This window comes from Panthera pardus, unplaced genomic scaffold (genome assembly GCF_024362965.1).
Source record: "Panthera pardus isolate Hobbes unplaced genomic scaffold, ASM2436296v1 HiC_scaffold_13, whole genome shotgun sequence".
Taxonomy (NCBI): domain Eukaryota; kingdom Metazoa; phylum Chordata; class Mammalia; order Carnivora; family Felidae; genus Panthera; species Panthera pardus.
Window position 1 is genome coordinate 48532800 of NW_026526688.1, and position 25998 is coordinate 48558797.

Consider the following 25998-nt stretch of genomic DNA (forward strand, 5'->3'; position numbering starts at 1 on the left):
GGGTTTATGTATAATTTTTTTCCAGAATTGTCTATAATAACAAGTTGGAATAACCCAGGGGTCCTTCAAGGGGGGCTGTTTAAGTAATTTGTGGCACATTCATATAACACTATGTAGTAGATCATAGAATAAAGAAGCTCTCTCTACATTTTTACGGGAAGACTTTTTTGTGACAAAAACCAGGTCTAGAAGACTGTATATGGTATGCTACCTCTTGTATAAAATGTGAGGTGTTGGGGAGATAAAAATATATGTTTATATTTGCAGCAGATGGAAACTAGGTAATGGGGGCATGAACAGAATACAGATTATTCAACATACACTTATGTTGTTTTGATTTATGTTCCATCTGCATGTGTCACTCAATTGCTTGTATACATTATATATATGTAGAGAGAGAGAGGAAGGAATTGGTTCACTGGAGGCTATGGAGGCTATATATGGAGGCTAAATGCCTTGATCTGCCATCAGTAAGCTGGAGACCCACAAAAGCCAATGGCATAAATTCCAATCTAAATCCTAAGGCTGTAGGGGCACCTGGGTGGCCCAGTTGGTCGAGCCTCCAACTTCAGCTCAGGTCATGATCTTGCAGTTCATGAGTTCAAGCCCCTCATCGGGCTCTGTGCTGACAGCTTAGAGCCTGGAGCCTGCTTTAGATTCTGTGTCTCCCTCTCTCTCTGCCCCTTTCTCTCTCTCTCTCTCTCTCTCTCTCTCTCTCTCTCTCTCTGTATCTGTCTCTGTCTGTCTCTCTCTCTCTCTCTCAGAGCCTGGCGCCTGCTTCGGATTCTGTGTCTCCCTCTCTCTCTGCCCCTCCCCCACTCATGCTCTGTGCCCCACCCCCTCAAAAACAAATAAAAATTAAAAAAAATTTTTTAAACAATAATGTTGAGTTTAAAAAATCATGTCACCAAAAAATACATCAGGTTACAAATTATATTACAGTATAGTAATATCTCTATTTTTTTATTTAAAAAATTTTTTTAATGTTTATTAAAACTTCTGCACTGCAAAGGAAACCATCAACAAAACTAAAAGGCAATCGACAGAATGGGAAAAGATATTTGCAAATGACATATTGGACAAAAGGCTAGTATCCAAAATACATAAAGAACTCACCAAACTCCACACCCGAAAAACAAATAATCCAGTGAAGAAATGGGCAGAAGACATGAACAGACACTTCTCCAAAGAAGACATCCAGATGGCCAACAGGCACATGAAAAAATGCTCAACGTCATTCCTCATGAGGGAAATACAAATCAAAACCACACTGAGATATCACCTCGCACCAGCCAGAGTGGCTAAAATGAACAAATCAGGAGACTATAGATGCTGGAGAAGATGTGGAGAAATGGGAAATCTCTTGCACTGTTGGTGGGAATGCAAACTGGTACAGCTGCTCTGGAAAACAGCATGGAGATTCCTCAAAAAATTAAAAATAGACCTACCCTATGACCCAGCAATAGCACTGCTAGGAATTTACCCAAGGGATACAGGAGTACTGATGCATAGGGGCACTTGTACCCCAATGTTTATAGCAGCACTCTCAACAATAGCCAAATTATGGAGAGAGCCTAAATGTCCATCAACTGATGAATGGATAAATTGTGGTTTATATACACAATGGAGTACTACGTGGCAATGAGAAAGAATGAAATATGGCCCTTTGTAGCAACGTGGATGGAACTGGAGAGTGTGATGCTAAGTGAAATAAGCCATACAGAGAAAGACAGATACCATATCTTTTCACTCTTATGTGAATCCTGAGAAACTTAACAGAAACCCATGGGGAAGGGAAAGGGGGAAAAAAAAAAAAAAACAGGTTAGAGTGGGAGAGAGCCAAAGCATAAGAGACTCTTAAAAACTGAGAATAAACTGAGGGTTGATGGGGGGTGGGAGGGAGGGGAAAGTGGGTGATGGGCATTGAGGAGAGCACCTGTTGGGATGAGTACTGGGTGTTGGATGGAAACCAATTTGACAATACATTTCATATTAAAAAATTTTTTAATGTTTATTTATTTTTAAGACAGAGAGACAGAGCATGAGCAGAGGAGGGTAGAGAGAGAGAGGGAGACACAGAATCCGAAGCAGGCTCCAGGCTCTGAGCTGTCAACACAGAGCCCGACGCAGGGCTCGAACTCACGAGCTGTGAGATCATGACCTGAGCTGAAGTTGGACACCCAACCGACTGAGCCACCCAGGCACCCCAATCATATCTCTATTTTTAAAGATAAATAGGTATTTTTCTGTGAATAGAGAGATTGTAAGAATACAAAATAACAAATTACTAAAAATTAACTACTCTTTTCTCTGGGTAGTGGGATTGTGGGAAAGGCTTATTGTGTCCTTCTTGTTTATCTACATTTTCTAAATAACATATAAAGAATATGTCTTAAAGAAAATAAAAGATTTTTTAAAATAGAAGAATGTTTCAACTCCTCAATTATTTCAGGGTTTTAAAATCTGTGCCTGTATTTGTTGTCAACCTTCAGATTTTACCAAATGCATCCACCCACAAATATTTTTAAGGAATTAGCTGTCATGAAATAAGATGTTCTCAGGAGGTTAGTCAAGTAGATATCCCCCAAAATACATGGAATAAACCAAGAAAGAAGATGTCTTCTGGTCCAGGCAGCACTAACTCTAACCCAGGAGAGGAATGAAGGGAAGCAGGAAGCAGGAGACAGGGAGGGAGCAAGACAAGGTTGGCTCCGGGAGAGCAAAATCTGATGTGTGGCCCATGGGGATCAGGGGTTGGGGGGTGGGTGTCATTGAGAAATGCGTTACAATCTTTAGGATTTGAAAGTTTGTAAAAATAGGACCTGAACTCAATAACTGTGGAAATGATGGTTACAGAACAGAATGTGGATGCTATAAACATTGACATAGTAAAAATAGGAGTAAGGGTGTGGGGAGGGAAGGGGAGAGTGGGGAGAGCTATTCAGGTGCTAATTTTCTCCATCTTCATAGCAAGGAATCACTCAATACTGTCAAAAATGGAAGCACAGAATTATAAAATACACACAAGGATTTCCATTTCTTAATTTTTTCCTAGTCTTTTCTCATAACCTTAGAAAGATCTTTTAAAAACTAAACACTCTGGAGGTAGGGAAACATTTATGTGAGTTCAGCACTTCCCATAAATTCACTTGTTTCTTTTTTTTTCTGTTGACTTAATATAAAACCAAAGTTAATACACTGTGCCAAAAGCAACTTATTGATCTGATTTTATTTGATGATCTTACTCCTCTCTATCTGCACATACAGTGGACATGAACAGAAAGATGAATTTAATGTTACTATTAAAAATATCTGGGTGGTGGAATTGTGCTATAAGAACTCTCTTTTCTATACCTGTATAATTTTGCAGAAAATCTTCATCAAAGGTAGAAAATGTAGATATACTCAATCGATTTTTTCATTGTGGGTCGGCTTAACATAGAGTATTTGCTGAATAGTGCTTACCTAGGTAGAAGGGAAGGGTTGAGTAATGTCACCTCCACATTAAAAAATCTTTTTTTTTTTTTTTTCATTGCAGTGAGTTTGAGATATTAAGCCTTCTTCCTAGCATGGTGCCTTTGGTCAATAGGTACAGAGTAACGAGGCTCCCAAAAGATATGGAGAGCACCAGTAGAGGTCCCTTGTCCTGTATGGTTTCAAGATTGAAAACAGCCCCTTGATATTGACAGCCTTGTGGAATTTGATGGCTGATTATATTATGAATTGGAAATTGGTTTAAAAGATGGGCAATCAGGAGTGAGAAAAAAATAAGTACTCACAGAGAGGCAAGGAATAAAGCTTATTAAAGAAATCGAACATTTGAAAATATCTTAAATGTCAGTGTAAATGAGTCCATCACATTAATCAGTATCATGGCAAGAAAATCTATTGTGTTACTGGAACCCAGTATGAAAATTATCCTTTTATTTTTCTACTTACAAGAAGTTCAGCTCTTAAGCTAACAACAAAGATGATGATCTTCTTTCTAAAGTCTCCTAAAGAGAAAAACTTTCCATAAATCTCTTGACAAACTATGGCAAAATTTCTAAATTCTGAAGATCAGGGATTTTTATTAGATCAGAATTTTCTCCTCTATGCCAGCAATTTCCTTTAATCATTTTTGCAAAAGCGCTCTTTTCCACATACCCAAACACCCAAACACTCAACACAGTAAGTAGCATCAACCAGTGAATGGCTATTTAGCAAGCTCACTTTCTAACTTATCAACTCAATGGAAACTTGTAGGAGGCTGCAAGAGCAAATTTGGTATGTGCCTATTAGCCCCAAATCTACCGGATGCATATCAGGTGTTGGAATTCCAAAACAGGAACCCAAACAGGGCATTCCCCAAAGTGTTTGCTTGAAAACCACGCATCCAAGTCACTGACTTAAGCATTGCTACTTAAATTTCTTAAGCGTTCAATATGCCTATGTAAAATCATCCTCTACCCCTAACCTCCTAGAACAGCATATGGAAGAATATTGAGTATGAGTTGAAAAATTCTGTGAATGGCTTATGTGTTTGATAAATACCAGACTCTAAACAATTAATCAGTAAACACCATGGAATCACCACAATGGAAATAGCCCTACGTTTGGGAGGCATGTCGCTCCGGATCCTAATTTCCCCTCTGCCCGTAAGTGTTCTGTGAGCCAAATGGCTTCACTTTTCTGAGTCTGCACTTTCACATTTGTAAAAAATAAGCCCTTAATGTGCCTTCTAAGTCGAACTTATAAATTCTGATCCAACTAAACCAGGCCAGTAAAGCACAAGATGACATTTCTGGCAGGAAGGAAGCCTGTCCTAGTGAGGACACTGGGACAAGTAGATCCAGGGAGAGAGCAAGTCAGTGCCACTGTTGTTGAGTGGGCTTGTCAAGGAGGAGGAGCAGGACACTGAGTACTTTCAACAGTCACACATGCCACAGCAGGAAACCACGTAGAATGTGAAGCATCCCAATGAAAGGAAGAGCCCAGATTAATACTTGTGGTTCACGTAAGCACCCAGAACAAATATTCTCCTGTAAAACAGTCACCTCAGAATTGGAAGACTACTCTTCGTTTATTCATCTAAAGAGGACTCTATCTTCTTAAGAATAGGTTATAGAATCCTTTTGAGGCTATGGTCCTGCCCCCTGTGCTCTCTGATGGAAGTGAGGTGAGGCGAAGCAGGCACTGAATCCAAGTTTCAGTGAAATCCAGAACCACAGGAGTAATTTTTTAATTGTCCTTGTTTACTTGAAAATAATGGGATAATTTAAAGCAGGCATTTTACCACCCTATATCCACCATACCCACATGTTCCTCACCTCTTCCCATAAACCCACACACACATTTACAGGTATACACACACTCTGACATGCACACTGTGAAAGTGGATAAAAGAAACCTTATTTTAAATGGGGTCCGGAACCCAGAAAGGGAAGCTCTCATACACTACCACTCTTTGTCAGTTGCAGAGCCAATGAGAAGAGTCCTACTTTACTTCCTTGTCCAGCAACAAGTTCAGCCAATAAGAAAATACCACAACTCAGCCAATAAGAAACCATCACCAGCCAGGGCTCTGGCTCTCCTCCAATGGACTTCCCTTCAAAGTCTTTCCTCCTAACTTCCTCCTCTTTTCTATAAAGTAACAATCCTCTTTTGTGATCTCCAGATGAGCTATGGTTTGCCATAGCTTGCATGTCCCTAACTGCAAGCCCTCTGCTATTCCCCAATAAACCCGCGTTTGTAACTGGCTGTTATACTTTAAGGTGGACAACACACACAATCTCCTCTCTTCTGTATCTCTTAAAAATGCATATCTACCTTCTGTCTCTCTCTCTATAGATATATAGATATAGATATAGATATATAGATATAGATATATAGATATAGATATAGATATAGATAGATATCAGATTCCATCGTACACCTCCAGGAAAATCCATTGACTTTCAGACAACCAGTGCTCTCCCGTGTGCTGTTGTCATCAAGTCAGCTGAAGAATAGAGAGTGGACATGGAAATATTACAATAGAATGATCCAGACTACCCAGTTAACAATGGTTACTCTGCTCACCAGCATCTCCAACCGAGAAACACGTGTAGGAATTTGTTAGCCAGTGACAAAGAGCACACTCGTGCACCAGCTGTAGTACCATGAACAGAACTCTGGCACTCAACTGCCAAATGTCTATCGGGACGAGGTAGCAAATGAGCTACACTAGTAGAAAATTTTCAGAAAGAAAACTGCATTTCCATTCCTATCTTAAAACTTATGACTTACTGAGTTTCAAAGTATCCACAGTCTATACTAGATCTATTTTCAAAACTCCAAAGATAAAATAGCTCAGAGTCAAAGAAGTGAGAGTGACTTTATTAAACTTCATATTCGCCTGAGGAACTCCTTCTTTCATTGTGTTTATTATTTATTTATACCTGGCTTCATTCTGGAAAAGAATTCACTACTGAAAGGGGAAAATTACACAGAACCAGCCAATCTCATATCACATGATACTATCCCCCTGCCTCTGGTTCTTTAGGCTGATCATAATGAGCATCACAAACAGTAAGACAGTGGACAGTAAGCCACACGCACCTAAGAGTTGCCTCATTTTTGCTCTAACCTCTCCTTCAATTACTTGGATGTACAAAATCCAGATGTCCTTGACCGTCACAAGATTCAGAACATGACTTCTTCCAGATCTCAGCATCTCATGATTCTTCAGCTAAAAGTTCCACCTAACTCTCCCACCACAGAAGCCAACAACTAACAGGGCCTTTTGGCTTCTGCCCCTTTTGAGCCACTCCACTCACCCAGAGAAGAGAAGAGAATGTTGAGGCCAAAACTGGACATGTTAGATTCATCTCCAAAATTCAGCCCCTCTCCCTCTCTCTCTCTCTGACTTTGGCCCAGACCCAGGCTTCAGTTTCCTTATCTGCAAAATGAAGATTATAATATCTACTCTACCCGTACCCAAGTTTGTTATATTGATCAAATCTACTAAAATGATGAAAGTGAATTTACTTTAAAACATTAAAAGATAAAACAAATGTAAATAAATAAAATAACCCCAAAACTTGAACTTGATTTTAGTTAATTCTAAATTTGTAACACTGCATAACAGAAAAAAATAACTTCTGTTGGGGAAAAAAATCTGAGTTTCAATCCTTGTTCTGTTACTAAATTGCTATGTAATTTTGGATAAGTTCCTTGACCTCTCTGAACCTCAATGTCGTCATCTGTAGTCTTAATCAATGCTCTTGTCTTTGCAAGTAACAGAAGCCATCTTTGATTCGAGGAAAGGGAGGTGCGAAATAAAAGAACACCAGGCTGTTTTACGGAATCCAAAGACAGGAAGTGCAGTCAGCCTCGGGAACAAAGACGACCAAGAAATACAAAGTCCTCAGGAATCCAGGCATTCTGTCACTTCATCTCTTTCTGACCTCATGCGTTACAAGTTATGATGTCTGTGTCTCTTTACAGACTGGTTTTTTTTTTTTTTTTTTTTTTAATGAGATTTCTACAAGTCGAAGTTCTAACCTCAGACTTTAGTTACATAGTATAAAATTGTTCTCCAGAATTTTGTAATCATTTTGTAATCCATTTTGTAATCAAATTGTGTACTATTTCTCAATGCCATTACCAATCCCACATTCTGTTATTCTTTTAAATAGTTGTCATTCTCACAAGTGAAAATCGGTGTCTCAGTCTAATCTCCATTTCTCTTGTTACTGATAAAATCGAGAATCTTTACCTCTCTTTCCTTTTTTTTTTAATTTTATTTATTTTTTGAGATGTAATCGGCATATAACATTATCTTAGTTTCAGGTGTACAACATAGTGAGTCGATATTTGTGTATAGTGCGAAATGATCACAACAAGCCTAGTTAACATCCATCACCCCACATAGTTTCGAATATATTTCCTCTTGTAATGAGAACTTTTAAGATCTATTCTCTTAGCAACTTTCAAATATACAAATAGTATTATTTGCTATAGTTAACATGCTGTCCAGACTGACTTTCTCAACGTCTCCACACAGATGGCATAAAATGGCTGCCACCACTCCAAACAACCGGCATCCCGTGTATTAGTCTCAGGAAAGAACAGTTGATGGGCTGAGCTTGGGTCCACAATCTACCCCTGGTCTACTCAGCCAAGGTCAGGAGACAGGTGTCAGAGTAAAACATGGCATTGGAGCCTTGCCACTATGAGAAGTGATTTTCAGAGATGAAGGCCATGGGTTCAAGGAAGCTTAGAAACTTGTCTGGGATGACCAAAGCCTTTGCTGTGACTATACTACGACCCAGCTTCTCCCTCTACCTGATGCCTGCTCCCTTCCTTGCCCCACGGGCGTTAAACCCAGGAACTCCCCTAACAAACTTCCCACATGCCAGTCTCCATCTCAGAGCCTGCTCCCTAGAGAATCTACTTGCACCACCTCGGTACCACACCTGTAACAGAGAGATGCAATTTATAGAGTGGTAATGACTGTCACAGGATGCATATAGAAGGCATTCGGTGCACGTTAGTTTCTTTTACTCCTCTCAGATTTTCCAGGGGACAATTTATAGCAAACCTGCTACTAAACTCTCCAGGACCAGGGCCCTTGTTTGTGTGACTCAGATTTGAGGTCATAAATTAAGACCAAGCCCAGAATCAGCTTCTCTCCACCAGATGGCAAGAGCCAAGCCGAGCATCAGCAGCTGGGCCAAAAATAGGAGCCAGGAGATGTCTGCCAGCAATCTTGGGCCCCATTCTTCTGCTTCCTCCAGGACCACGTCCACTATCCCACCAGGCCTCTGGAGCACACACAATGTTTTTGGAAGGTTAATCAGCAACAGTCCACCCAGGGCCCACCATGTGCCAGACTCACATCTTAGGTAGACGAGGAGGTCGGCATTTAGAAAAAGCCAATCAGCAACCCAAGACGCAGTGATGATGGTTAAGTGTCCAAGACTAGAACAGACCATAAATAAAAGAATTTAGAAAAGGCCAAGTCACGTCCTACTGAGAAGGCAAAGAAGAGTTTCATGGGAAGCTACCACCTGGGGCTTGAAGAATAGAACGGATTAATGAATTCAGAGCTTTTGATAGGCAGAAATGACGGAGAGCATCCCCGAAGAAGGCACTTATGCCTGAAGAAAAGGAGAGCATCCGGGCTGCCTGATTGTTCAATTCCATGTGCTTGAAACTCATGAAGTGCAATATAGATCTGAGGCCCCTAAGCTTGTTGAGGCTGGAGCCCAGGACTAAGCATATCTGAGGAAAAGTGAAAGGTGTGTGGTGCTTATGATTTAAATAATCGAATGGCCTCAGACTCAGAGGAAGGAAGGTGAGAGGACGAGATGCAGGGGGCCTCCAGACCACACTTGGTTCTTCTTTACGGAGGACCATGTAGCCGGCCACCAGAATTTGGCTTCTGCAATCTAGAACCAGAGGAGGCCGCATCATTTCCTTCAAGCATCTTAAGAAATAGAGAAAGTGTACTTGCCTCCTGGGCCCTAGGGAACTCACTCAAAGATCAAAACCAGAGAAGACTTGCTCAGAAGACTGGATGAAGGTTCTGAGCACTACTCGGTGGGCTGGATGCTGAGCTAAATGTTCTGGAGACAAGGCAGTACAGGATTAATATTCACAACAACCACGGTGCGCCCGGGTGGCTCAGACAGTTGGGCAACCAACTCTTGATTTTGGCTCAGGTCATGATCTCACTGTTCATGGGTTCAAGCCCTGCACTGGGCTCTGAGCTGACAGTGCGGAAGCTGCTCGGGATTCTCTCTCGGCCCCTCCCCCACCCCACTCCCCGTCAAAATAAATAAATTTTAAAAAATACATACATATTCATAGCAACCTGATGAAGAAGGTGCATATTATTCCCATTTGCAGATGGGAAAATCAAGGCACAGTAAGTGTCATGTAACTTTCTCATGATCCAAAAGCTCAAACCTGCACAGTCCACCTCCAAGGCCCATGCTTACACCTCTTCTTCCCACTTCAAGGTGAGGGCACTGTGTCCTAAGGCCCTACAATTAGTCCTAACATCTGTGACATTCTTGAATGGCCCTCAGCATGTTGTAGTCCCCGCTGTGCTCCCGTGGACAAAGCCTAGCCAAAGGACTCTCCTTATGGTGGGCACCTGCTTAGCCCAGATTAGCAAGTGTCAGTCCCCTGCCAGCCCACAGTACTACTGCAACAAGCCAATCACTTCCTTCTATGGTCACTCCGACCTCTTGACACTACAAAGGTTGCCGCCCACAGCCCCTGGATGTGGCCCTGCATGGTGTCCGTCTCCTCGGGGCAGGGAGCATATGTGACTAATCAGCTGCTGTTGAGCTCATCTGGCCAATGTCAGGTTTCATGTATTTGGCCATACCCTGGGGTGGGATCCCTCCCTCACCAATGGGGTCCATAGGAAGCAATTAAAACACGCCAAGCCAAAAGCGAGAGGCAAATGGGCAATGGCCAGTGAAATGGGGCAAGAACAAAGGTGAGAACAACACAGAAGACCAAATAATGGCCAGGCATGATTTAGAAGTCTGTGTATTTATGGGTGGGGGCAGGGAGGAGCATAGAAGCAGATGCATTAGCTCCATCAGCTTGGTGAAGCTGGGATAAAGAAAAACATTCAAGTGAGGCAGGAATGAGTAATTGACGATCATAACTGTGATTATAAGGCATAATTACAATTAGCTGCACAAGAGTGTTAATCATGAAAATAATTACATGTCAGCTTTCCTCCTAAAGAAGAGAGAATGTAATTAAGTGGCCCAAAGGGGGCGAAGAAAGCACGCCTCCGGGTGATAGAGGTATGGGGTGAAGACCTGATGTTTTGAGGGGTAAACTTTTCTCAGTGTTTCAAATGAATCAGTGAATTTCCTCCATCAAAATATAGGGAAATAGCTAAGAACAAAGGATGGCTTGAGATTTTTCTTCCAAACAAAGCAAACCTAAACTCAAGGAAGAACAATGTAGAGATTGAGAGTCAGGGAGACTTGGGGCGCCTGGGTGGCTCAGTCGGTTAAGCGTCCAACTTCAGCTCAGGTCATGATCTCACAGTTTGTGGGTTCGAACCCTGCATCCAGCTCTGTGCTGACAGCTCAGAGCCTGGAGCCTGCTTCGGGTTCTGTGTCTCCCTCTCTCTCTGTCCCTCCCCTGCTCTCTCTCTGTCTCTCTCTGTCTCTCAAAAATGAATAAAAATGTTAAAAATTGAAAACAAATGTGTCAGGCAGACTTGAATTCAACTTTTTTTTTTTTATTTTGCTAGCTTCTCCCTCTCTCTCTGTCCCTCCCCTGCTCTCTCTCTGTCTCTCAAAAATGAATAAAAATGTTAAAAATTGAAAACAAAAGAGTCAGGCAGACTTGAATTCAACTTTTTTTTTTTTAATTTTGCTAGTTACCAGCTCCATGATATGACACAAACTATAGTATCTTTCTCCAAGTATTAGTTCCCTCAATAGCAAAATAATCATCCTACATGCCTCTCTGACTTGTGAGGAAATGAAGCATGTAAAGGTCTTAAGTCAGTGCCTTACACACAGTGAGAGCTCAGTAGATGTCTGCTGTTGTTATCCAACAGAGAAAGAGGAAAAAAGCCAAGAAGGATGGGAGTGTCTGTACTAGAGAGATGCTAGCCGAAGGTACTGCCCAATTCCCAGGGGCCATGAAGGGAGTAAGTGACCAGCCAGAGCACAGGTATCTCTGGCTGCAAGAAGCAAGCAGGTAAGAGACCACCGGCAACTAGAAGGTGGTCCAAATTCTCCAAAAGGACCAACCGGAGTAGCCGAGGAGAGGAAGCTTCCACGTTAGATATCTGCCAAGCTTAGAGAACTTGAAGCCAGCTTCCAACAGTGCCCGTTAAATAAAATTCTGCTCCCCTGGTCCCTCCACCTGCCCTCTCGTCTCGAACCCAGAGGGGTCAGATACAACCGGTAGGCAGACAGAAGCAGGAAATGGAAGAGAAGCGGACCACACACCTCTCTTCCTTTGCTGCAGGCCTCCTGCCCGAACCCGGCTGGGAAACGTCTCCACTGCGAGGCAGAGTGGACTTACTGGTTACTACCAGGCAGTACACATTCTACTTTCTGAAATCAGGCTGTTTGTTATTGCAAGTCATTGTTGGGGTTTACACTACCCAAGAGTTACCAGCAAAGTCGGAGTTGTGATCTGGCGGCAGGAAAACCAGCTGTTGCAGGTAGGTCTAAAGGGAGGAGGAGAAGGGGCCCCGCTTTACGGTGGATTCCCATGAATCTCCATCATTCAAAGGACCACATACACAGGCCATACAGAGGCACGTGTAGAATCCTCTGTCTGCACAAGATCGTGTTCTAGACTCCATTTGTGGCAAACCCCACTATATCTAGCTTACATCCAGCATTCTCTTCTGCCTTGCAAAACAACCCCCACAGCAACATGTACACGACAGCTCCAGCCGCCACCACCGCCAACAGTGACAAAGGCCAAGCACAACAAAGCTAAACCCAGTCTGTTTGGAGCATTTGCTCAAGCCATGCCAGGTCCCTGAGGATGCCCAACAGTGACGAGGGGGTCTAACCTGACAGTGGTCCTTAAGAGGGCCCCTTTTCAGTGGCGTGCTCCCAGCCTGTCCTGCGGGTAGTGGCTTCATTTGAATTTGTCCGCCTCCCTGCTCTTTGAGTGGAGGCCTTGAGGCGAGGTCAGCGGGCCACAGCTCATCAGTCAGTAAGGCAGGCCCTCTCCCCGCCTCAGGCTCCCAGGGGACGAATGCCATGAATCACAGAAATGTCATCCCCTGGGAGCCAGGGTGGCAAGGTCCTGTAATTTATCTCACATGAAATGAGCTGGATTATTTGAATAGGCTGGAAGAAAGCAGTCCATTAATTCTCAGAGCTAGCTCTTGGCTCCTGAGGGTTTTATTCTGTGCCCACACAACTGACACCCTGCCTCTGTCTCCTTTCCTGTACCCTGTTGACATGCAGAGGGCTCACCGTGCACTCCCCCAATGGCTTGATGCTAAAACAAGGCATAAGGCCCCACTTCGTGTAGGGAGAAACGAGAGGGACACTTAGCCTTTTAGTGCTTGTGAGTATCCCCCATGTTCTTTCCATTCCTACACTCCCAGCCAGCTCCCACCTCCTGTTAAGATCATTTCACTTGGCACCAAAAGCATAATCCATAAAAGGAAAAATTGACAAATTGAACCTCATTAAAATTAAAAACTTTTACTCAGGGGGGAATAAAAGCCCAGAAGGAGGATGACAAGATAAGCTACAGAGGAGGAAAAAATGTGCAAAGTACATATCCAACAAAGGCCTCATATAAAAAACTCTCAAAACTCAACAATAACAAATAATCCTATCAGAAAAAATGGGCATGGTGCATAAATAGACAGCGAAGGATATATAGATGCAAATATGTACATGAAAACATGTTCAATATCACTAGCCATTAGGGAAATACAAATTAAACCGCAATAATGTATCACTACAAAGCTATCAGAACTGTTAAAATGAAAAATAATGATAATACCAAATGCTGCTAAAGATGCAGAGAAATGGGATCACTCATACAATGCTGGTGGGACTATAAAATGGCTCAACCACTCTGGAAAAAAAATTGGCAGCTTCTTATAGGCTAAGCATTACTTAACTCTATGACCTAACATTGTACTCTTGAGCATTTATCCCAGAGAAATGAAAACTTATATTAAAAAAAAAAAAAACAACCTGTACATGAATGTTCATAGAAGCTTCATTTAGAGCAGTCAAAAACTGGAAACAACCAAAATGTTCTTCAACAGCTAAATAGTTAAACAGTGGCATATCTTCATCATGGAAATACTACATGGCAATAAGAAGGAAAGAACTATTCATATGTGTAATAATTTCAATGGGTCTCAAGGGCATTATGCTGAGTGAAAAGGAAATCAATCTCAAAAGGCTAAATACTACATGATTGAATTCACTAGCAGCCTTAAAATGACAGTATTATAAAGGAGTGGTTGCCAGGGGTTAGGGAGGATGCATGGGAAGGGCATGGATGTGGCTATTAGATGTAGCTCAGGGGGTTCTGGTGGTGATGGCACAATTTCATATCTTTTTTTCTAAATGTTTTTTATTTTTGAGAGAGGGAAAGACAGGGTGCGAGGATGGGAGGGGCGGAGAGAGAGGGAGACACAGAATCCAAAGCAGGCTCCGGGCTCTCAGCTGTCAGCACAGAGTCCGAAGCGGGGTTCAAACTCACGAACCATGGGATCATGACCGGAGCTGAAGTTGGGACGCTTAACAGACTGAGCCACCCAGGTGCCCCGGTACAATTTTATATCTTGATCACAGTGGTGGTTAGACAAATGTAACACATGTGACAAAATTGTATACGTAAAACTGTACATGCATACATACACAAATGAGTGTATGTATGCAAAACTAGTGAAACTGGCATAAGCTTTGTGAACTGCACCAATGTCAATTTCCTGGTTGTGACTTTATACTATTATTTTAGCTACGCAAGATGGTACCATTAGGGGAAAATGGATCTTCCCTGTAGATCTTCTTTTCTTTTCTTTTGTTGCAACTTCATATGAATCTATAATGATTTATAAAAAAGTTTTTAAGAAACTGTAAATTCTTATTTTTCAAAAGATCATTTCATTTCTAATCATGTGAAAGACAGTTTCCAAGATAAGTCCGTTTGGATTTGTTTGTTATTTTGAAGTTACAATTTGGATTCAGTTACAGAACTTCCTTCCCTGGAAACTAATCTTATTCTTTCTCTGTCTTTGAGCATCCTGGTCTCCTGGGGTAAATTATATGGAGAAGGGCCTTGTAAACCAGGAGGTAAACATTATTAATATTATTAGTTGGTTCTTCTTTGTGCAGTGTTTAAAGGATGAGCAGCCTTATCCTGTAAGAAGACACAAAAAGGCTGTGTTGAGTCACAGAGAATGAAATTATAGTTAATATACATGTAAAGTCGGCTTTCTTTCCAAAAGAAGGAGAGAGCCTCTCCCCACCATGGCAGGCCCAGCATCAGAAAAGAAGCAAAAACATATAAAAAGGGCTATTTAGATGGGGCTAGTCCTACAGTTTATCTTCACACGTTCAAACCCCTGTTCTACCACATTCCAGCTTTGCAATAGTGGGGATGTTATGTAACATCTCTGTGCCTTTGTCTCATGATCTTTTTTTTTTTTTAATAATTTATTGTCAAGTTACCTCACATAGAGTGTAGGCTTGGCTTCAGGAGCAGAGTCCTGTGATTCATCACTTCCATACAACACCCAGTGCTCATCCCAACAAGTGCCCCCCTCAATGCCCATCACCCATTTTCCCTGCCCCTCCAACCTCTCACTCCTATCAACCTTCAGTTTGTTCTCTGTATTTAAGAGTCCCTTAAGGTTTGCCTCCCTCTCTGTAACTTATTTTTCCTTCCCTTCCCCAGCGGTCTTCTGTCAAGTTTCTCAAATTCCACATATGAGTGAAAACATATAATATCTGTCTTTCTCTGACTGACTTACTTCACTTAGCATAATACCCTCATCTTTAAAATAGGAATAAAAATAACACTTCCTCCAGATGTTTGTCATAGGGACTGATGACGTATACTTGTAAAGACATGATCAGGGTCTGATGTATCATCATCCCTGCCCTGTAAATGCTGGTTCAACAATGAATGGGCAACTCAGCTTCCAACAGCAAAAAAATTTTAAACATCAAGTGGAAAAAGATGGCCACGCCTCATGGTAAATTCCCTCTTCCTGTGAACCTGCCCAACTTCCCCCACCATGACCTCCCTGGCACCAAGAGTCGCCCATGTTCCAGATCTTTGCCTCCTTTTCCCTTTTCAAAATCTTCCTCTACATAGGACCCATTTCCTCCTGATATGAATGGCTGGTAACTGGAGAAGCAGAGCCTTGAGCAGGTGCATGAGGGACCACGCGGTGTGGGGTAACCAGGCACAAAGAGGGAAACTAAAAACACGGTTTCAGGTCTGACTCTTTCAGGTATGGCCAAATGGCCTGGGGCAGGTCACCCTCCCTCCCAGGTTAGTTTCCTCACAGGACAATACAATGAGTGTGTCCGAGTGCTAATAAATTTTTATTTACAAAGACTAGTTTGGCCTGCCCACTATTGTTTCTTGACCACTTGTCTAGATCAGCGGTTCCAAATTATTTCTCCACCAGAAACTCCTTTTAGTAGTCATCCCCTTATAGATGCCATACTTAGAAAATGTTTATGGATAGATACAGTTCTCCAGCTTTATTATAAATATATCATATACTATACATTGCATATCTATGCAATAATAAGCTCTGATTTTACATATAATACATAGGAAATGTCAATCAGAGCTTTCCAGTTACATGCAAAAACCAGCATTAACAAACCAGGTCAATCTATTTCTAACTAAAATAATGAAACCCAGCATTTTAGTTAACCTATTTGACGTTAGCATAGGTAAATATAGAAAATCAGTCATAAATCTCCTAATAAAACCTTCAAGGCCCCCTAAAGGTCTGGAAGTCCCACTGAATCAGACCTTTTGTCTTAACCTTCTTTAATGTCAGAACATTGATTTGTGACTGACAGTAAGGCTTTGGGTAGGCGTCCTCTCATTTCTGGCCCTCTCTTTCCGTCTCACAAAGAGGAGGTGGTTGGATGATTTCCACAACGTTACTGGCCCTGTCCTTTTGTGATCTTAAGACCCTAATCTTTCAAATGTGTTTGCTGGTTTAGGAGACAGCTCCCCCGGGGGAACAGGGTATTATAAACACCAGCAAAACACCGCTCTCCTTCCTAAGGACACTTCAAAACCTGTGAAGTATCAACCCTCGGGCTTCATTCAGCCCCTGACAGGGAACAGAATGTTTTGGGTAAAGTTGGTTTATATGAATTCTTCCAATTATACCACAAAAGCCTGTCCTGTCCCCAAGGCTTCAGATTTGAAGCATTTTCTGAGCATTCCCAAGAGTGAACCCAAATCCGTGATCACAGAAAGTACCCTGATTTTTTAGGAGGCGGCAGGGTCCCTTCTGCCTGAGGGATGTTCACAGAAACATGCTAATTTGAACCCAATAAACAAAAATTCCTTCGCATTAAACAAAATGGCAATTCCCTCTCTGCTGTTCTGGCATCTCCTTCCCTACCATCCTTGGGAAGATCCCAACATACAACTGTATTCCATGATCAGGGAAAGACGGGTAAGAAGCCTGAGGACAGCAAGGAAGGCCTCCAACAGTGGACACACTTGCCCAGCGGAGGATAAAACTGGGAGCTCAGACAGACAGGCAGTGTAACTCTGGGCACCAGACATGTGCTGCGGTGGGGAAAACACAGCAGGGCTGTGTTCTTAATACAACTGACACATGTGTTTATGAAAAAATGAGGGCTAGGAGTCAAACCTCACCACCCCACATATGTCCCCCAGTCTTCTTATCTGCCAACTTTAAGACACTTTGCGAATTCTCTTTCTCATTTGTTTAGTGGCCTCATTCCTCCTGATTTGTATGCTTGCCTTTGGAAGCCCCTAACAGAGGTCAGGAAAACTTTCTTGGGAAGGGCCATAAATATGTTAGGTTTTGTGGGATCTATGGTGTCTGTCACAATTCCTCAGCTCTGCCATTGTGGTATGAAAGCAGCCACAGACAATATGAAATGAATGGGTATGGCTGAGTTCCAATAAAACTTTATTTACAAAAACAGGTGGCAGGCTGGTTTTGGCCCACAAGCTATAGTTTGTGGCCACCTACTTTATTATTATACTTAATGTTATTTTTTTTTTTCCTCCAGAAAAAAGCCCATGCAGGAGGTAACTTTATCATTCCTACTTGACAGGTGCAGAATCCAAGGCATAAACATGGATCGCGTGTCCCCACACAGCTAATGAGTTCCAGTGCTGGCTCACGCTGAGACTGTCCACCCCCTTAATCCACAGCCACAATCCCACAACCATCTCCCTGGGCAATTCTCATAGCTGCCTATTAGTCTGCCCCAAGGGCTCTCCAACCTCTTCCAGGGAACTATAGCCATAGGGTGTGATGGCCATTCTGTTGCCTCTGTGCCAAGCTGTCCCTAACCTTTCCCAGGCTCTAAGAGAGGCTTCATTGGCAAGAAGAATAAGACGGGTTTCATCACTGTAATGGGAGCTTTGTGGCCAATGCCCTCACCTTTGGCAATCCAGGTTAGCAAACCATCTAGAAACCAAGAAATCACTACCTGGTACGTCTTCTGAGTATTGAGCCTGTTCAACCCAGACTAAATAATCTGATGGAAGTAATCTCCCTTCTGTCTCCAGAATTGATTTAATTCATGTGACTGTAATCTCTTTCTCTATCATTGATATGACCACTTACTTAAAAATTCTTTTATGTTACTTTATCTCGACAGAATCAGAAACTTGTTCGTTCTTAAAGGTGCCATTCTGTAGGATACTCCATGCTGTGGCCGGTTATATCTAGTGCCGTGGCTTTCTCTGGATATCCATAACTATCAGCCACCCGATGGACTACTATTTGAAAATCTCCCTCCTGAGCTATCATTGAAGATCTCTGGCTTGCGGCTGGCTCACAGGGGTTTCTTTTAACTGCCAGGACCACCTTTGTGACTCTTTTAAGTGCACCGTCTGTTTCCTCCTGTCACTCTGATGCATTTCCCTGAGGCTCCAGCTTTCTCTTCCACCCCCCACCCCCCGCCCCTGGCACCAACCACACATCAACACTATGATTCTTTAATTAGCTCTGTGAAACATAAACTTAAAACCAAATCCCAAAAAGAAACTGGGACTCGTGGAGTAAAGGAACCTGAGGGTTTTTCTGGAGGTATAGACTAAATCCCGAGTTCCAGCCTGATCGCAAGAAAGGCAGCCAAGACCACCTTTTGCCACCAGCATCTGCCCAGGCTTCCACAGGTCCCTCTAAGCTACTGTTTGGAAGGTGGTCTTTCTACTCTGAGTTTGCTACTTTCCTCTCGAGTGAAGGGAAACAAAAAGGACACCGCCTGACCAAGCCCTGACGGAGTCCAGATGATCAGACCTTTGGGGATAAGTGTGCTAGTGGTAGTGGCTCCAGAAATCCCATTTGAATCACCATCTCCTGGGGGTTCTGAGTACCTATGCCAGGGCTAGGTTGTACATCCATCCATATGACTTGAGTTTAACCCAAGGCTACAGATAGCCTCTGTCACTACTTATTCTTCAAAGAAGAATCACGTTAAGGTCTGATTCTACCCTCTACTCCACACATAGTCTCCTCTCAGGAAAACTCCACGGAAGTCCTCACTGACAGTGACTCGGAAAACACCTCCTGCCCCACATCCCTGAAGTCGCAAAGTAAGGCGAACATCTCAGAAGATACCAGTGGAGGCCTTATCCCAAGGATACTGCCCAGCTTCTAAAAAGCAGTCTATTGCAGGACAGACGGCTCTATTTTCAGAACAGATAGATAGATAAATGATAGATAGATGATAGATAGATAGATAGATAGATAGATAATCTTTGGGAATCAACTGAAGGCAGTGTACAAATGTTTTCAACTCAATCAGAAAGAGGAGAGAATCTGGTATTAACTCCAAGTTCCCGAGGAAACAGAAAAAAACAAAACAGTCCCTTCTCGGGGTCTTAATGCGCAATTACAACCAATACAACACAACCTGCATCAATTAAGCTCCTTCTGTGTACCTGGCACCATGCCAAGAGATGAATGTACATGTGCCTGCCTGACATAGTTTCCAATCTAGCACAGAAGAAAGACACACCAGCAAATGACTGTAATATAAGGCGGACTAGAAGAGTGCTATAATAAAGATAGAAAAGTGTGGGAAAATAATAGGGTTGTTTGCTTTGTTTTTTCAAGAACCATGAATTTTAAAAATGCACCAAGGCATCCAGGGAGGGCAAGGGCTAATTGGCAATCTTTAGAGCTTAGCAACTACAAATGAAAGGAAAACAGAATTTCTCATTCCCCCAAATAAAACATACTGAATTATGACCATAGATATCTTCTCAGCACTCCGGGAAATGATCTAAACGTCTCTTCATTTACGACCCGAAAAGCTCTGTAATAGTAGGTCAAAGTCTAGAGAAGAAACCAGAAGAAAAACTCACCAACTTTTCACTCATCACCCCTTTGTCTCTACCTCAGCCTCCCCAGATTATCAAAGGCTTTATTCCAAGGTTTCTGCAAGAGAAGGGCTTTTGCCGACAGGCCAACCTGAAACGACTCAGTATAATGCCTTCTGAAAATACTTGAAAGTGTTTGCTTCTTACATCTATTTACTCTGCAAATGCACACGAAGTGCTTGCTCTGTGCCCTACATTGTGCCGGACTCTGAGACCAAGGGAGAAATAAGAATGCGTCCCCAGCCTCCAAGAGTTCACAGGGTAGTGACACAAGGAGGGAGCAAGGACACTGGAAAGCGATAAATGCTCTAATGGTTTCATGACCAACACAGTACGCTGATATGAGCCTCCAAGTGCTATTTCTTATGCACAAAGCTAAAGAAAGAAGCCAAAGGCTGCCTGGGTGGCTTGGTCGGCTGAGCATCCGACACTTGAGTTTGGCTCAGGTCATGAGCCAGGCTCATGGAACCTGCTTAAGATTCTCTTTCTCCCTCTCCGTCTGTCCCTCTCCCACTCCTATGCACGTTCAATACCTCTCCCCTGGATTATTGAGTAAAGCGCAGACTCTGGAGCATGGCACCCAAGCACAGCAAAACCTAGCCTCGCCCTGTTGTTGCAGTCTTGCTCACATAGTCAATAAATAGCTTTTACGTGTCAGGCACTGCTCAGGGTATGGGAGATACTGGAAAAATAATACCAGTCAAGATTCCCAATTCTATAGACCAGTAGAAAGGAAACAAATTAAGGAAACAAACCAAAATTTCAAATGGCGATGAGTGCTTTGAAGGAAAAGGCATCTGAATCACAGAGAATGGCAGGGGAGATGTTTCAGGGTGGGTGGTTAGGAAGGGCATCTGAGCAAGTGACATTTAAGCTGAGATCTGAATAAGAGGCAGCAAGCCACGTGAGCCTCCAGGGGACGAATGTGTCAAACATAGGAACTAACCAAGACAAAGTCCTGGTGGAACCATAAGACCAGGAATGGTAGAGCTTCAGGTACATGGGGGAGAGAGGGGTATGAGGTGAGGGTAGGAGGGGGCAGAGTGCCTGGACCACATCGGTCTTGTAGGCAAAGTGGGTCCATTTGGCTACTCAGAGGACAAGGGATTGATCTGGGGCAAGAGACGAAGCAGGGAGACGCCCATTGGAAGTTCTCGCGAAATTGAAGTGAGAGGCGATGGTGGCTTGGACCCGAGCAGGAGCAAAAGAGACGGAGAGAGGTGAATCGAGTCCTGATACGTGGGGACATACACTGACAAAAGGTATTCTTGGGTCACATGAGGGAGGCAGAGGAAACAGAAGGAAAGACGTCAGAGCTGACTTCAAAGTTCTGGGAGGAAGGAAGTGGTGCTGTGTGAGCAGTACCCCCCGCCCATCCCCTGCTTGGCCCCTCAACGCCCCAAACACCCTGGAGTCAGACTGGATACCATGTCCTCTCATGAGCACAACTTACTGCTTGTTAACATGTTCCATTGACCATTTCCTTCATTTCTACATTTTTGAAAGCATAATTCGACTCCAAACCAATGTTATGTTTCCTGAACTTGTCTGCTGAAATCGTCTCTTCTTCTATCCACAGTGCTTTTTTACCTCAATTACCACATCTATCCCCTTCATCTTGTAGTAATATTAATATTGTGATAGTAGTATGTATTATTTATAATTAATGTATAACTGTGCATTATACATATGTGTGTATATTAATTATATTAATATTATTGTGACCGTGTATCATAAACCATCTCTGTGACCCACTTTTCTTCACCTTTGTATCCTCTGTGAATCTTTGCATCCACAAACATGTGTTGAAGAAGCAGAGAAGGTGTAGATAATATTGACCTCTCTTCCTCATTTAGCTCCTCAGTCCAAGACTGCCTTAGGATCATTCTTTTTTTGTTCTTTTTTCTTTTCTTCTTTCTTCCTTTTTGTTTTAAGAGAGCACACACGCAGGCAGGGGAGGGGCAGACGGAGAGGGAGAGAGAGAATCCCAAGTAGGTACCACCCTCAGCGCAAAGCCAGACACGGGGTTCGATCTCACGAACCATGAGATCATGGCCTGACCAAAAATCAAGAGTTGGATGCTTAACCGACTGAGCCACCCAGGCACCCTGTCTTATGATAGCTCTTAAGGAGATCTGGGGGATAATCCCATTTTCCAGGTGAGAGTGTCAAGTTTGAATAACTTGTGTCAGTGACACAGAATGCCAGAATTAGAATCCATGTCTCCGGAGTCTAACAATATTATACAGAGCCACACAGATGACAGATATTTCCTCTTTAAATCCCTACAACAAACCTGCATGGTATCCTCTGTTATCAGGCCTAAAATGCCAATTCTAAGACCCACTACTATTTTATGGAACACCAAAAAAAAAAAAAAAAAAAAAAAAAAAGTCAGTTAACTGGGACACATGCTCAAACACCGTCCATCATAAGGGCATCCTGATTTCTGAGACATAAGATAATGCGAGAAAAAAAAAAATGTATCTTAAAACTCTCCATTTTGTAAGTGAGGAACCTAAAGCCGAGAGAGTGAGCCCTGCCCCCACGTTCAGACACCAGAACCAGGAGGAAGACTCCGGCAAACTCTTGGCTCCAAGGGCTGGAGCACTGAGTTCCCATCTGAGTGCCTTGGATGTTTCCAAAGAGGCATGATCACAACAGGTGAACATAAAGAAACAAAGATCAAACGCGGAACCCGGGCTGGATCTGTGCTCTACACTAATGCACTCACTGAAAGCCCACAACTTCCTGGCCTTTATTGAAATTAGGGGGGAAAGTCTGGCTGAGCGCCCTCTCTGCGGGTGGCGCCGTCCAGAATTGTCAGGGATAATGGTAATTTATGTTTTCTTCCACACCTGCTCTCTTCCCTGTGTTAGTCAACTGCTAACACAGCTTCTCTCCGGGGAAGACGAGGGAGGGGCTGAAAGGAGAGGAAACAGCTCTTGTTCACCACAGCTCAGCTAAATTGCATTTGCCCTCTTTTGCATAGAGCTGTAAAGTGTTATAGAAAATGCAGCATGGATTTTTAATTTTCTCCTTGTCACTGGGTGCTGTAATCACGTAATTAACCAAGCGGTAGAGATCGTCATTTATAGCAAATGGGCAAAACCATCACAGAGGTTAGCCGCCCAGGGACCAAAAAGGTTACATCTGCCTCTCAAAAAGGCAAGTGTGGACAGACAGCGTCCCCATCCCCTGGCTGTTTGGGAACCGACACCTAAAGAACACAGCATCAGAGTAAAGGAAGGGCACTGAGTTTGTCCTTCAAGACAAATGAATTGCTCTCGGCTCAGTGGTCTGGAAGGCCCTGAACTGAATGGGGTGGGGATGGGACCCCAGGGCGAGAGGCCAGCAGCTCCTTGCAGGCCCCAGTGCACCCTCCATCACACGGGGGCATGCTCAGGCTCCTCCCTCTGCCCCAAATGCCCTTCCTGCCTGCTTCCTCCAGGTACAGCCCATTCTTTTTCGGGAGCCTTTCCTTCCTTCCATTGCCAACCACACCCCCTGTGGCCCTACTTCCTCATTTCTACCACTAGTGTGGCGTTTCTCACAGCCTGTCTTGGAGACAAATAACACCACCAAATATTACACACATGTATACAAATATAAAAAATATACAATATACACAATTATATATATATACACACACTACCACCACCGCCCCAGGTTGTGGGCAGAAACTAACAGAACCACGCTGAGGCATGAAAGGGTCTTGTTTGTCTGCCCTCGCTGGTAGAGAAGTCCCTCCCCTCAATGAGCATGGCAATCGCAAAGATGGTGCATGTACCCACTTTCTGGGATCCAGGGATGAGAACCAGAGAAGCGGGTAGTCAAGCTTCACCTTCTCCACAGGATGCTCCCTTTGAAAATGCAATGCCCGCGGCATAGGTAGCATTTTGACGTATTGCGCCCCAAACCTCAATGTAAATTACCGTATCTTATGTCTTTCTTCCCTAAAGCGGGAAGCCCAGGCAACAAAAAACCTGTCTCCCCTAAGCAGGTACAGAGCTGGTCAACAGCAAGGGAACTGGTACAAAGGAGCCTCTAAATTATATGCTAAGTAGCAAGTACTTAATGGAGCAGAGACTTGAGACCAGGGACTATCCATCCTCCTACTCCAGCCTTGGAAACAGGTATTATTATTATTATTATTATTATTATTATTATTAATTTTCACTTCATGGATGACAAAGAAAGGTTAAGTAATTTGCCCAAAGTGTAAGTGAAGGTGCTAGAATTCAACCTTGGGCCCATCTGAAGCAAAATCCATGCCCTTTCCCTACACCAGGATACAAAGTACAGAAGTACTTTCCCTACTTCCCCCCCCCCCACCCCACTAAAGGGCCTCAGCTGGCCCTTATGCTTTTGCCTTTCTCTCCATCAAAACTTGCTCTTGGGGTGCTTGGGTGGCTCAACTGGTTAAGCACCCGACTCTTGATTTTGGCTCAGGTCATGATCTTGCGGTCGTGAGATCAAGCCCTGCGTCAGGCTCTGTGCTGACTGTGGAGCCTGCTTGGGATTCTCTCTCTTCCTCCCCTGCTCATGCTCACTCGTTCTCTCTCTCTCTCAAAATAAATAAACGTTTAAAACAAACTTGCTCTCAGATAAGAGTCTAATTATGGGTCATTTATACCTTAGAAACAAGAAGGGATACAGACAGCCCAGGGAGAAAAGACAAACCCATTAACCTAAAATTATATGAATTATGGTAAGATATTTTTAAGTCTCTTCCAAAAGAGTGTTAGACACTGGAGAAGGATGGAAGTTTAAGGTCCTATGTATGCCTGCAGCACGCTGAAGAACAGGTGAGAAGGGTGGGACCCAGGGCAGAAAGGGTTTCCAGGACCCCCAGAATTACCCCTGCCTCAGTGGCCAGCCTGAGAACGCCTCGGTGGCAGAGTATTTGAATCCTCAGAATTAGCGATAAAAGGTCTCTAAGAGGCATCCAGTAATCTTTCTTGATCTTCTTATCTTCATGTAAGAGAGGAAAATATCTTTTTCTTCTACTCTTCTAAGTTTTGACCCGGCCCCCCGGAACAAAGGACAGATTAATGGGACACCTGGGTGGCTCAGTCGGTTAAACGGCCAACTTCGGCTCAGATCATGATCTTGCCGTTCGTGAGATCGAGTCCCACGTCTGGCCCTGTGCTGACAGCTCAGAGCCTGGATCCTGCTTCGGATTCTGTGTCCCCCCCAACCCCGCCCCTCCCCAGCTTGCACTCTCTCTCTCAAAAATAAATAAATGTTTAAAAAAAATTTACAAAAAAGATTAACAAGAGAAAAGCATCCCAATGTATTTAATATAAGCTTTCCAGGACATGAGAGCCTGCATAAGGAAATGAAGGCCCAACAAAGTGGGTAAACCTGAGATTTTGGGGGGTTTTTTGCTAGGTTAGATGAAGAGTGGAGAGCCATGGAGAAAATGTGATCAGACAAAGGGTACAAGCCAAGAGTAGTAAACTGGGAGAAACTTGGGAAGAGCTATTCCTTCAGAGTCCTGTCAGCATCCCTCCATCTTCAGAGATAAGGATGCTCCTTTCCTCCTGGTACAGGGTGGGCACCTCTTACACAAGGGTCTCATGAGCTGCTTCAGGGGAAAGTCAGGAATTCCTTCCCGCACCTGCCATTTCTAAAAATTCCCTCGTGGTGAGATATCCCAGTGTGCCAAGGTTCCACATTTTGGGGTCGTGTGTTCTGAACCCTTTCCCCTGCTACCCTTCCTGATAAACACACAGTCTCACAGCCCCCAATGAGAGGAAACAGGATCTCGCTATTGAGTATTCCCAGGGGCCAAGAAGTTTTAGTGGAATCCAAATGATAGATACAGCTTTGTCTTCCAGACAGAAATTGTCATCCTATATGAAACATGCCTCTTCCCCCCTCCCAAATCTGATTTGCCCTATTTGTCCTAAGATGTTA